We start from the raw sequence: 13,765 nt of genomic DNA on the forward strand, positions 1-13,765 counted from the left end.
ATAAAGAGATAGGACTCCAACTGAAACACGCTGACGTGGGATGCAGGAGTCCCAAGTGGGGACTTAACTTACCCCAGCATATGCTGTCTCTACTTTTTTTCTTTTTTAAGTCTTCCTTCTTCCCAATTAAATTAAATTCCACAGACAGGTGGGAAGAAATGGATGAGACTTCAGAAGTTGTGGTTGGGAATCAGTTATCAATTCAAGAACCTGTGCAAGTAAATATGGCGGCCTGTCTGGTGAAACTGGTTTTTCCCAGAGAAGCACTGAAGCCACTATTTGGTCCTACCCTCTAGGAATGTAAAAAGGAAGTAAACTACTTCCCAGAATAAAGTTCTTTGTATTTTCTTACTTAGAACACTGATTTGATGGCTGAGCAATTTTTTTGGACTGTCAATGATATGTTACGAGAAGGAAGGAAATGAACAAATAAAAAATAGCAAAAAAAAAAAAGGTTATGAAAAAGAGCCAGGCCACTGGGTTGAGCATCCTGAACATAATTCTGAGCTTCTGTGGATATTTGCCGGGCTCAATCCTTGTGCTGAATCATATGTTTCTTGGATTGGACGTAGGAAAGACACCATCAGTCAAAATTTGTCTCTAAGGCTCTGATCAATCATGTTCTCCTGCACAGCCATCCTTCTTCCCTCCCTGGGCATGAACTCCAAGTAGCCCCCGTTTCCTTGTTGCTTTGTCATCCCCACCACAAAAGTACCTTCCTGGATGCTGTTCTCTCAACATGCAACTCCCTATGGGACCATTGAAACCTGAAGAACCAATTCATACCAGCACAGTCCTAAAAAGGTAGATCCCTGATGCAACCCTAACCCCACAGAAAACTCACAGCAAGAGGTTTTCTAAGGCTTGGTCAGAGAGGAGTGAAAACCACTCTGTGACCTGTGTGACTTAGTGGTGTTCCTCAAATTCTGCCCTCTAACGGTGGTGCTAACGGGCACCACCACGATTTTGTTTTACTTTGTTCTTAAACACCTCTGTACCACTTCCAAAGTCCATCTCATTGCAGGCCCATGAAAATACTGAAGTTAAGTCATGCAAAAAGTTACCTATTTTTTTAATCGAAGGCTTCTGTTCTACTCAGCTAGAATTGGGGTCTTTAAAATGAAATAAAAGATGGCAGATGTGCACCTGAGACATTTTAAGTGCAAACTACACTCTACTTCTTGGAGAAAAGAACATGAACAGGTGAATTATGCTGAGAGTTAGCAAATCGGAGCAGGTCTTTCTCATGTACTTATTTAAAAATGTTTCAAAGACCTTAAAATGGGATGTTTTAACAGCAAATGCATTAGAATTTTGGTCAGTCTCAGGACAGTCCTCTTTGAAGATGTAAATTTTGTTCTTGGGCTCTTCTTAAGTAACTAACTCTGCTGTCAGTGTATGTATTCTTAAATGAGCAACACCTTTGAAAATGAGTGTTACAAATCTTAAGGATGACCAAGTAGAAACAAAATGGGAACAAAAAGATTCAGTATAGTGATGTGTGACTGAATCCTTGTTAATTTCATGTAAGATTAATTTTTACAAGTTTATGAAAAATAAATAATTTTTAAAAACGTTTGTTTACTTGAGAGGCAAAGAGAGAGAGTATGTGACAAAGAGCTGCCATTCACTCGTTCACTCCACAAAGACCAGCAATGGCCCAGGTCTAGGCCAGAACAAAGCTGGAAGCCAGAAACTCAATCCAGGTCTCCCATAGGGGTGGAAGGGACCTGATTACTCAAGTCATCACCATTACCTCCCAGGGAGGAGCTTGGAAATGAACCCAGGCACTTGTAATATGAGTTGTGGGTATCTAACAGGCGTCATAACTATTAAAAACCCCACTTCTCAGCCGGCGCTGCGGCTCACTAGGTTAATCCTCCGCCTTGCGGCGCCGGCACACCGGGTTCTAGTCCCAGTTGGGGTGCCGGATTCTGTCCCGGTTGCCCCTCTTCCAGGCCAGCTCTCTGCTGTGGCCAGGGAGTGCAGTGGAGGATGGCCCAAGTCCTTGGGCACTGCACCCCATGGGAGACCAGGAGAAGCTCCTGGCTCCTGCCATCGGATCAGCGCGGTGCGCCGGTTGCAGCACACCAGCCGCGGCGGCCATTGGAGGGTGAACCAACGGCAAAGGAAGACCTTTCTCTCTGTCTCTCTCTCTCTCTCACTATCCACTCTGCCTGTCAAAAAAAAAAAAAAAAAAAAAAAAAAGAAAACACTTCTCAAAACATTTTAATAACTCCTACACAGAAAAAAATAAACTATTTTTAAACTATTTTGCAATTAAGATTTATGTTTAGAAAAAGAATAATGTTTTGACCAAACTGTTCTTTAAAAAACATTTACTTTTATCTACTTGAAAGCAGGAGAGAGAGAGAGAGAGAGAGAGAGAGAGAGAGAGAGAGAGAGAGAGATTGATTATCATCTATCTGTTGATTCACTCCAATTGCCTGAATCAGCCAGCACTGAGCCAGGCTGAAACCAGGAGCCAGGAACTCCATCCAGGTCTCCCACATGATTGACAGGAGCCAAAACATGAACCATCATCTGCTGCCTTCCAGGGGTCATAAGCAGGAAGCTGGGTGAGAAGTGGCATAGCCAGGACTCAGACTGGTGCTAAGATGTGGGATGCAGTTGTCTCAAGTGGCTTAACCTGCTTTGCCTTAACACCTGCCCTTAAAAGTGCACTTTAAAACCCGTGCACAGAGGGTGAAGAAAAGGCGCAGTCATATTCTGGCATTTATCTGCATTCCTGTTGGGGGCAGGTGGACATGGTGGCTGCTTTTTCTAATTGGATGTGCAGTCATTCTGACTTCACTTACTTTCCTTCCAGAAAAGCCCCAGAGAATTAAGTTTTGGCTTCACTTCAGAATGAACTTAGGGGCCATCATCTGCTGAGCATGCATGGTTAGAAGTAGTTCAGCTCTGGTATCAGAACTTCTGAGGGTAACTGTGCATTTATAATTGATAAAGTTATATATATATGTATAATTTTATTACAGATGAAGAGTTTTCAAAATGTCCATGGAAAATGCATATGTGGAAAAAACTATGCATAGATTTCAAAAATTTCCTGCATCAAAATAAACCATTTTAAGTTCCATTTTCTACAGTTTTCAAATCCCCTGTATGCCTATGTAAAATCATATATATAATGATAGCACATAAAATTCTACAGTTGATACATATAATGTATTCCATACATATAATTTTAACTGATAAAGACACAAGTAGAAGGAGTGAGCATGCACCTTTGCAGTTCAGGTACCCACATCCCAATCAGACTCCAATGCAGACCCTGGGAGCCAGTGGTAATGGCTCCAGTGATTGGGTTCCTGCCACCCATGTGAGAGATATGGATTGAGTTCTTGACTACGTGCTTCAGCCATGAGCCAGTCCTAGCTGTTATGGAGCTCTCTCTGCTTCTTCATAAATAAATAAAGTTTTTTTTAAAAAAGAAGATACAGAGGTGTCACATTACTATGGAAAGAGAAGAGGTAATAACACAAACTATATTATAGGTGGAAATCTTTTAAAAAGAGAAATTAAGTGTAAGAGAAAAGAAATTAGGAAAAAGTGAGAATGAGGAAGACATAGTTGAATATCAAATGATAGGTTATGGATTTTGAGGGCCCCAGAAATTGAATTCTGTTGAATTTTCTCCATTGAGGCTTCTTTGCTCCCCCTGAGAAAGAAGACCTTAATATTGACTGGATTTAGTTAATTGGTATTTGATATTCAGTCATTTTTGTTTGCTTTTTAAAAATATTTATTTATTTGAAAGGCAGTTACAGAGAGGCAGTGGCAGAACGAAAGAGATCTTCCATCCACTGGTTCACTCCCCAGATGGCCACAACAGCTGGAGCTGTGCTGATCCGAAGCCAGGAGCCAGGAGCTTCTTCCAGGTCTCCGTGTGCAGGTCCTTGGGCCATCTTCTACTGCTTTCCCAGGCAATAGCAGAGAGCTGGCCCAGAAGTGTAGCAGCTGGGACTCGAATCAGTGCCCATATGGGATGCCGGCACTGCAGGTGGCCGCCCTGTGTTTTTGTTTTTAAAATATATTTATTTGACAGAGTTACAGAGAGAGAGATGCACATATAGAAAGAGATCTTCCATCTGCTGGCTAACTCCCCAAATGACCACAATGACTGGGCCTGGGCCAAGACAAAGCCAGGAGCCTAGAACCCCCCCATCTAGGTTTCCCACCAAGTGGCAAGAGCCCAAGTACCCATGCCATCTATTGCTGCTTTTCCATTAACAGCCGGGAGCTGGATCTGAAGTGCAGTAGCTGGGACTTGAACCAGTGCCCATACGGGATGGCAGCACAGTGGCTTAACCCACTGTGCCACAAGGTCAGATCCTATTCAGCCATTTCTGTAGGAACCACTTCTAATTTGGGTGACTTTATTATTATTCTCCATACTGCAACCCACACTTCTGTGTAACCTTTGGTTCCCTCTTCATCAACTCCTCAGGGTTCAAAAACCACAGAAAGGAAAATGCAATGAAGAATTCAGAGGGTTTGAGTTGGGAGCAGCTGTAGGTCTCTCCAGGCCCTGGTCTAGGGATTGGGGGGCCTCAGGGCCAACAGTGGTCTGGTGCATCCACTGTGGGCAATCACGGGATCCCAGGTTGCCCAGGTCACTGCATCAGGTCAGTGTGCAATGTAGCTTAACAGGTGGCTGACCGAGGATCTTTTGTCTACACTGTTGAGTGGGTTGTCACGTGTTTGTTCTTGGATTTATTGAAGCACAGATTCAAAAAGTGTGACCTAGACTTGTCTTAACTTTGTGGTATTTAGGACTTGGTTATAATCATTTTTCTAATGTGACTATTTCTGGCCTCGCCTGACTATATGATGTTATATCAAGCCCTATTTAATGTTTCCATGCATCCACACTCTCTGGCTAAACACACATGTGACCGGAACTTGTCATAGGCTCCCGTGGAGAGTACAGAAAAATGAGTTGAAAATAAAGAGGCCAGGTATTATGTGTGCTGTGTCTTTGCAGTGTGGCCAAGCGTTTATAAAGCTTTTGTAAAGTCAAAATTCTAAAATTTTTCCATGCAGATAAATATTCTCCCTCAGAGATTTTCCTTAAGATTCAGAGTGCGTTTAATGATTGATATTACTCACATATCCTTGTAACTCTTAGAATTATTTTCGGAGTCAATTTACAAACTAAGAAATGCACAGTCCGTCTATTTCATTTTGGATGCAGCATTGTTTTGACCAAATGATATACCCAGCTTGGTGACTCACCCTCATTCACCAAACTTGGCTCTGAGTGGCCACTGCCTTCATTGGTCTCCCTCCCCCCCAGAAATAGAACCCACAGACCAAGCGTGAAGATTGCCTGCTACTGACCATGCTCTGAAGAAGGGCTTAGGAGCTAATCAACAGAGGAATTCCAAGCATGGACATGTTTTTGAACAATGGCAGCTTCACAGGAACGATGTTGTCCTAAAGCACACGTGTGGAGGGGTAAGCAGGCACACGCCAGGCCTGCTGGGGTGTGCGTGTATGTTTGTATGTGTGGTTTTCTGTGAATACTCAGACATAGCGGGAGGGCGTGGGCTCATTGCACATCACTTCCTGGTCAGTGCTCCAGGGCGCAGCATCCAGCATGAAGACGGCAGCGTGGCGATTCTGGAAGAGGACCCCAACACTGGGGGCACACACCAGGATGCCCCAGCCCCTCTGCTGTGTCATCGGGGCACTGACACCCAGGACTTGTGATCTGACCTGACGTGAAGTGATTTCCATGGTATTCTGCCAGAGGCTGGGCTGCAGGGGATCATCTGTCCATACTGGTTTTGCCTAAGGACCACTCTGTAGGGGACAGCATGGATCTAGCTATCAAATCAAATTATTATCTCCTTAAAGTGGGCACTAGATTTAGTGACAAGGTCCTGGAACTACACTTAGCTCTGTGACCTCAGATAAGTCCCTTTACCTACCAGAGTCACAGCATCATTTGTGATGCTACAAAATGACCCTAGGATTTTTTTTTTTAAATTTCACAAGGTCATTATATTCTCTCTCTATGATTAAGCACCTAAGGAGTCTGCATACTGTTACTCATTATTTTGGAAACTCACCTGAGGGGATAAATAGTCTTTCATGCAGCATCCAATACATCATTCCCCTACATGATAACTATCTAAAACGGGTGAGGTCAGCCCAGGTTAAAATGAGGACATAGTTACCATCACTCGCTGCAGAAGCTATTTAAATTTCCTATGAACAAGACATTTTTGTTATTGAATAAACTCCTGTTTCATAGTCTCTTCGGATTATCAAGTGGTTACAAAAAATTTTATTCATAAAAGCTTGCAGTGGCTGGCGTGGGTTCCAGGCACACCTTCCACATGTCCATTCTGGTCAAAGATGCTCATTCTACGTTTCCATTTCCGTAAGTCCATGGAGGAGCTTGCTTTGCATGCGGGAACTTTCTGCATGCGTCATGTAGATTGGCATTTCTTGTCCTGAAATATGCCTGGATTGCACACCCTGACATGCTTATAAACTAAATGCAGAGATGGCACTGCAGAAATAATTATTTCATGCGCAACATCCGCAACTTATTTCCACTGTTTAACCTCAGACACATTGTTCTCATTTCCACTCTTCACAAGACATTTGTTCTTTTCACTGTTCTCTACTTTAAGTGGATGAGGGTCATCTGGTTTGTTGATGTTATGAAATATGGAATCCTCATATTAATGGTTCTGAAATCATCTGGGAGTGCTTAACACCGTGTCTGCGCCGTGATGCGGCATTACCTTGTATCGTGCAGAATGAGTTAACATGATATTAAATTACTCCTTTTTATGTCATTCACGCTCTTTATTTTCTGGGACCTTCGTCTTACTGTCTCTCTAAAAACTGTGCAGCTGTGACATTGGAAAAGGAGCTCTCGGTGCATGTATTGGAGATGGGCCTTTGTAGAAAATGATGTAGGTGGTATTATAGACTCTGGGGTTTCAGGGGAGACTTGTAGCAAACTGGCATCTGAGGAAGTTGGATTGTTTTTTGTTTGATGCACGTAGTTAGGGAAAAAAACAAACAAGTAGATCAATGGTCTTAAAGGAAACTATTAGGAGTTAGGCTGAGCCTCTCCAGATTAAGTCAGCTGATTTTTCTAGAATATTAACTTTGTTGCCTCAGACAATGTGGACCAGGATTTCTTGAGCGCAAAGTGAAAACAAGCAGATGATCTCTGTGAAATTCACTCATAGATAGCTGCAGCTTTGTCTAAAAGCCAGACTGTTGTCATAGTGGCTGTCATTTATTTTCCCCCATCCCTTTAAAGTTCTGTTCGGGAAGGTCTGTAAGCTAGAGCCGGAGTTCTTGAACTTGAGCTTGCACTGGAATCGCTGAGCGCGCTCATCAGGCAGCCAGCTGCTGGCTCGGGCCCGAGCCTCTGATGTCCTGCCCTGGGGTGCAGCTGAGACTTTGCTCACGAGATCCCAGTTAAGGCTGAAGCTGCTGTTCTGGAAAGTGAAGGAACGCCAGGGCAGCGCCATCACAGCTGTGGGTGAACACCACTGCCACTGTGCAATAATCTAAAGTGAGATTCAGGACTCAAGAGCACCAGATGGATTTAAATGGGCATCAGAATTTAAAGATGTGGACTTAAAAACTGTAGCCTCCTGCGTATAGTCTCTCTTCTTTTGTTTTCTTTGCCAATGTCACTACCACTCATGGTTGTTGCTCAGTGAGTACTGCAGAGTAACAGACCAGAGACCCTGCAGGTGGAGAGGACAACGGGCTAAGCCCGTGAGGAGGCCTACTTAGGAGACATGGAGGAGCGATTTCGGAGGGGAGAATCAGGCTAGGATCCAGCACTCCAGGCTCTGAGCCTTGCCTCTGGCACTTACGTTTAAGAGATTAAGGGACACAGTATGACACCTGCAGCTCCTGTTAGGAAGAAAGAAGCAGGCTTGTCGTTTGCATGGTCAGCAGTAATGTCACCAGCAGATGAAGCCGAGTGTGGAGGTGCAAAATGAACATGTGCAGGACCCAGGGGGCCGTGAGCCTGCAGGGCAGAGCCTACTTGTTTCCATACCTGGGGTAACGGTACTTCCCTCAGATGCTCAGGGAGCCTGGGAAGACACAGGCCTGCCTGTGTCACAGCACATTGGCTGGGGAACTTTGGCCTTCCAGATCCTTCAGTGAAAGTGTCCACAGTGCCATGACAATGGGGCAGTACTTTGCCCAGAGCCACCAGTGCTGAGGTCCTAATGTCACAGCTGTCTCTGCTGTCCCTCCTTTCCCACAGTCAACACAGCCCATCTTTGCCTGACGCCATCAAGCTACCCAATGTAGTGGTCAGCATTCACAGAGTGTTTTGATCATAGCGTGGCCTCCTCTGGGTTGGTCTCCCAATGTAAAGCATTTTGGCTCTTGCAACAGTGTATTTCCACAGTTAATGAGTAAGCTGGCTTATTGGATGGAGACGATGTGAACACGTGACCTTGAACATCAATCCTTTTGCAGTCATTCTTCTTGTAGCTCAATAAAGAGCCTCTTGACTGCGTTCCTTTTTTTCCCCTGTGGCTTAACCTTGGGGACAGAAAGTATTGGTTCTGCTAACTGAGTCTGTGTGGCAGTTTTATTTCTCTGAAATTATTAAATTGGCATTCTTGCTTCATGCTGCAGTCTAATGAGTTTGGAAAATGTGCTTCTGCCCCTGAGTAGCAGCTTGTAAAGTAGAGGCCAGACCTCGGGCCAGGGTAGATCCTGTAACCTCATGAGGCCACTGCATGGGGCCTGTGGTAGCTGGGCTGCGGGCCTGGGTCCTCCCTGGTAATAACCACTCATCATGTGTGGTGACACCATTCAGTTTCCGACTTGTACCGGCTATTGTTGTAGAACAAATGACTTAACTTCCCTGGGAGGCCCAGAAAATGGGTCTGATGTCTGTTCTGACTTGGAATTTAATAAACTTCTTAATCTAATTCAGATTTTGCTTAAAAGTAATCTGAAGGGAGAAAATGCCCTTATTTAGTGCACTCAAGTTTTCTGCAGGCCGACGTCATGGCTCTTTTGGCTAATCCTCCGCCTGCAGTGCTGGCACCCTGGGTTCTAGTCCCGGTTGGGGTGCTGGTTCTGTCCCGTTTACTCCTCTTCCAGTCCAGCTCTCTGCTGTGGCCCGGGAGTGTAGTGGAGGATGGCCCAAGTGCTTGGGCCCTGCACCCGCATGGGAGACCAGGAGGAAGCACCTGGCTCCTGGCTTTGGATCGGCGCGGCACGCTGGCTGCAATGCACCAGCCGTAGCGGTCATTTTGGGGGTGAACCAACGGAAAAGGAAGACCTTTCTCTGTCTAACTCTGCCTGTCAAAAAAAAAAAGTTTTCTGCCAACATGTGACTTGTGTCTCCAGACCACTTGCACGTGACTTCACAGCCTTCATTCTCTGTTGTCCCTGGAAGCCTGGTTTGTCCTGTGTTCCCTCCTCTCCATCTCACTTTCTCCCTCTCTGCACTGAGGCAAGCTACCCGAACTTGTGACCTGTCCATGCAGGCAGGGCCTCACTGTCAGGAGGGCCGCCGTCTAGAAATTCTTAATAGGTTTTTTTTTTGTTTTTGTTTTTTTGACAGGCAGAGTGGACAGTGAGAGAGAGAGACAGAGAGAAAGGTCTTCCTTTTGCCGTTGGTTCACCCTCCAATGGCCGCCGCGGTTGGCGCGCTGCGGCCGGCGCACCGCGCTGATCCGATGGCAGGAGCCAGGTGCTTCTCCTGGTCTCCCATGGGGTGCAGGGCCCAAGGACTTGGGCCATCCTCCACTGCACTCCCTGGCCACAGCAGAGAGCTGGCCTGGAAGAGGGGCAACCGGGACAGGATCGGTGCCCCGACCGGGACTAGAACCCGGTGTGCCGGCGCCGCAAGGCGGAGGATTAGCCTAGTGAGCCGCGGCGCCGGCCTCTTAATAGGTTTTTGAGCGAAGGGCTGCACTGGAAACCCCAAAGGGCTACCTATGCACTGATGATGCCATAATCTATATCCGGATTCCAAAAGTCACTCTCAAGCACGAGATGTATCTCTACAGTTGTTCTCAGCCATCATTGCCCATCTCTAGACTATAGCGCCCAAGAAGGTGTTTCCCAGGTCAATTAAAGGACTTCTCCCTTGTTCTGAATTCTAAATGGAAATCATGTGTACTGCCTCACTCTGATCTGGCCAGGCACTTAGTCATTAGATCAGGGAATTCAAGCTCCCAGCAAACTCTTCTCTATGGCCTCTCTCCACACTCCCATAATGTGGGGAGTGAGGCATAGTGTTTGCTCCACAAGCATCCTTCTCCTGGTCGCTCGCTCCTTCTGATGTATTCCTTCCATCCACTATTTATTTGAAAGGCAGAGTGTGAGCAAGCGAGCTAGTGTGAGTGCAAGCCAGGAGCCAGAAACTTCACTGGGGCCTCCCAGGTGCATCAGAAGGGAGCTGGGTCAGAAACAGAGTATCTGGGATTCCATCTGGCACCCCAATATGGGATGCTGGCACCTAGGTGATAGCTTATACTGCTGTGCCGCGAAGCCTGTCTCTCTAGTTGTCTTTAAAAAAACTGCATCAAGCTCCCATCCTTTCTATGACATGCAAGCATCCATTTGTCCCTTGCTTTTAATTCTACCTTCATCTCCTTATGTGGGCCTCCCATTGCCAGTGACATCAATCTCATGTTATGTTTTCTAGTGTCCATGTGCCCCTGACCCTGAGAATGTACAAATGCTGCTCCTGCTGTCTGGAAAGCTTGTCTTGCCACCAACTGAGTGGCAATATGTCATACATCACTCACCATGGGGCCCAAATGGTGCCCTTCCTGCAAAGGTTTCTCTGACCCCTGCAGGCCCCTCCTGCCTTCCAGCCTCTGCTCTTACAGGTCTGTGTTCATGACTGATTCAAGCACTTGTCCATGGTACCAACATTGCTTATTTGCTTTCCCTCGAGGAACCATATCCTTGGAAGCGGGGGTGGGGGCAGTTATTGAGGTGGACCATGTGCGCTATGTGTGCTAGGTGCTGGATCACTGTGTTATGAACGAAAAGTCTGTGCTACCTCACCCCAAATTCATACATTGGAGCCCTGCCCTCCAACGTAACTATAATAGAGACTGTCTTGAAGACAGAGCTTCTAGGAGGTAATTACAGTTGAATGAGGTCATGAATGAGGAACCCTCGTGTGCCAGTATCAGTCTCTGCCAGGCAGCCATCTGTAAGCCGGGGAGAGTGCCCTTACCAGCAGGTGACCAAGCAGGGTGGGACCTTGATTCTGGGCTTCCCAGCCTGCAGAACTAGGAGAAATAAATGTCTGTTGTTTAAGTTTCCCAGAGGATAGCATTTTGTTGCAACAACTTGGGGTGATGAAGACACAGTTTTGACCATACCTGCCATGTTTTGAGAGATGCTTATATAGTGAGTGAGCCAGTTGCCATTTGAACTTAGACTAGGTAAACTGGTCTTTGTGCCTGAGCAAAAATCCCACATCCAGCGGTTTTAGTGAAGATTAAATAAAGCAGTGTGGGAAACAACGAAGAACAATGACTCTCAGTAAGCATGCCATAAAAATTAGTTGTTATTTATTTATTTATTTTTTTGACAGGCAGAGTGGACAGTGAGAGAGAGAGACAGAGAGAAAGGTCTTCCTTTGCCGTTGGTTCACCCTCCAATGGCCGCCGCGGTAGGCGCACTGCTGCCGGCGCACCGCGCTGATCCGATGGCAGGAGCCAGGTGCTTACCCTGGTCTCCCATGGGGTGCAGGGCCCAAGCACTTGGGCCATCCTCCACTGCACTCCCTGGCCACAGCAGAGAGCTGGCCTGGAAGAGGGGCAACCGGGACAGGATTGGTGCCCCGACCGGGACTAGAACCCGGTGTGCCGGCGCCGCAAGGCGGAGGATTAGCCTAGTGAGCTGCGGTGCTGGCCAGCTGTTATTTTTATGACACGTAGACATCCCCACAGAAAGTAAGAATGTAATCATTTAATTCAATAAGCAGCTGATGAAAAATATTATGTGTAAGTTATTACTGCACTAGACAGTGAAAGACACAAAATAAATTTTCACACTATTCCTATTTTCAGAAATATAATTTAACTATGGAGATAAAACCCACCCTATTCTGCAAAGGCACCATTTGAGAATGGCAATGAGTTTATTCAATCTTTCCCTCACGTATTCCACAAATACCTGTTGACACCAAATCTCTGCCAGTCACCGTCTTGGGTGCTGGGCACAAGGGGGAGGACAGGTGCAATGGGACCCCAGTGATAGTCTCAAGGAGTGATGAGTCACATTACGATGCTAGTACATAAGAAAAAGCGGTGACAAGGTAAGCTCAAGGGTTTTCAGTCTTCCTGGCCCAAGAAGGGTGGTTCTGTTGTGGACAGGGAGGCCACGGGTGAGGCTGCTGCTCTATGTGGTTAATTTTTCCAAGGGCACAGATGGATCTGAAGGCATTTCACGTGAGACAGGAAGAAAAACCAAAGTCCCTGAGCACTCCTGGGCTTGGCCTGTGTCTTTCTGAGTGAAACTCTGACCCAAGAGCCTAAAACTTCACGAAATGAGGAGGGACCCCGGGTCTTTTCCTCACCACTGAGTTCCCGGCACCTGCGTCTGTGTCAGGAACAAAGCAGCTGTTGAATTTAAGTCTGCTGATCGAGTAAATAAATGGGAAGAGAGAGCTGAGAAAGAGAATTTGGAATGTTTCCTTAGAGCAGTCAGTGCCAGTAAAATACTGTAGTAGTAGAGGACAGGACAGAACAGGGTTCTAATTAGACTTATGACCATGAGGCATGGGCTCAGGAGGACCGAGAGCGTGGAAGTGTTTCAGGCATCCTGATAGAGGAGACAGGCCCTGACCTGGGTGGAGGCAGAGGAGTGAAGAAGACTGGTTGACAAAGTATAAATGTCTGTGTCCTCTTTATACCGGGCAAACTAAGACAGCCAAATGTAAGGCGGCAGCAAAGCTAGAGACAAAGTCAGAGTGTAGGCTGGGAGAAGCTGTGTCCGATCCCACAGCTGATAATGCCCGCACTGCTTGGTTGTTGGGAAGGTAGTGCTGAGTTGGGTTGATGAATGGGTACCTGGTGGGAGACAGCCATGGCTGTCCTGGGGATTCAAGGCAGGGGCCATGCCTTATGTTATGGTTACTGTTTAGATGAGGGCTGCCTGTGCCCTATGAGGGGGGGTATGTCCATTTAGTGTAATCCCCAACTGTTCCCACGTCTGATCTCTCAGCCACTGGCTCAAGATGTATGCACCCTTTTCTCTAGACTAACAGGAATGAGTGATGGTTTTTAGTAGGGAGAAGGTGACAAAATATGTCTGTACCGATATGTAGTCCATGTGTTTGTCTTGCCTGGTACTGGCTTGCACTGCACCAGAAAAAAGCTCTCAGATTTGGGGTGGGTTGATAATAAAAGGAGAAAAGAAGAAGTGTGCTGAGGACCCACTGCTGTCACTCTACTTGGATACAAAATGGCTGGAAAGAACCAAAAAAAGAAATAGTCACATTAAAGCCACTCCGTTACTGTTTGCTGGGGAAATGTGTGGCGTCTGGCTGCAAAAGAGAAGGAACATGACTGGAAGAGGATGTGTCATCTCCCCACCTACCCTTACCCTCTGACCCGCAGGATCACTGAGTTACACCTGCTGGGATGGCATTTAGCCGAGCAGTTAAGATGCCAGTCCAGATGCTTGTGTCCTACATCTGGGTTGATTCTTGGCTGCAGCTCCAGACTCTGGCCTCCAGCTAATGCATGCCCTGGGAGGC

Source organism: Lepus europaeus, chromosome 6 (genome assembly GCF_033115175.1).
Source record: "Lepus europaeus isolate LE1 chromosome 6, mLepTim1.pri, whole genome shotgun sequence".
In the NCBI taxonomy this organism is placed as follows: Eukaryota; Metazoa; Chordata; class Mammalia; order Lagomorpha; family Leporidae; genus Lepus; species Lepus europaeus.